A 671-nucleotide genomic window follows, 5' to 3' on the forward strand; every position below is an offset into this window, starting at 1 on the left:
GGAGGAGTGCTTTCGATAAACGCCGAAGGTTGGAGGTGTTTTGTAAAACTGGTCATCAGTACACTGTGCTAATACAAGTAGGGTACAATGCACTGCAGCAGGCCACGGACGGTGCAGACTGTCTGTTTGATTTCTTATTATTAGGTAGGCCTATATCGTGTTCATCATCATCATTTAGTTGAAAGCTTATAATAACCTTCATTATATACGTTTGTACACACGCTGTCTGTGACACGATATGAAAAGCTAAGCTTGTGGGCTTGTAGGGAAAGCCATGTGATTAATTGGTATGGGCATGCTCCAGGCACTTCATCCGTGAGCACGCGTGCAAGTGGATCAAGGAGATGCCATTTTTGGAAGGTCCCAACCCAAGCCAGACACAACATCGATGCAGACTAACTCAGCTCAGTTTCTCTGATGACCAGAATGTCTGATCAGATCAGTGAGAAATTTAATGCTGACAAAATTAAATTATCCCATCTGGTAACCACCGCCATGCACATGCAATGCACTGCGTGCATGCCACTATGTAAGAAAGAGGCTGTACTGCTTTGTACGACCTGCGACTTTTTTGCTAGGGTAGGTACGTGAAAAATGCTTATTATGCCCACCAGTCAGTGTTCCCGATTCGTTCTGATCTATATTGCGGAAGAGGGTATCTTTCTACAATT

Source organism: Penaeus monodon, chromosome 28 (genome assembly GCF_015228065.2).
Source record: "Penaeus monodon isolate SGIC_2016 chromosome 28, NSTDA_Pmon_1, whole genome shotgun sequence".
Classification (NCBI taxonomy): domain Eukaryota; kingdom Metazoa; phylum Arthropoda; class Malacostraca; order Decapoda; family Penaeidae; genus Penaeus; species Penaeus monodon.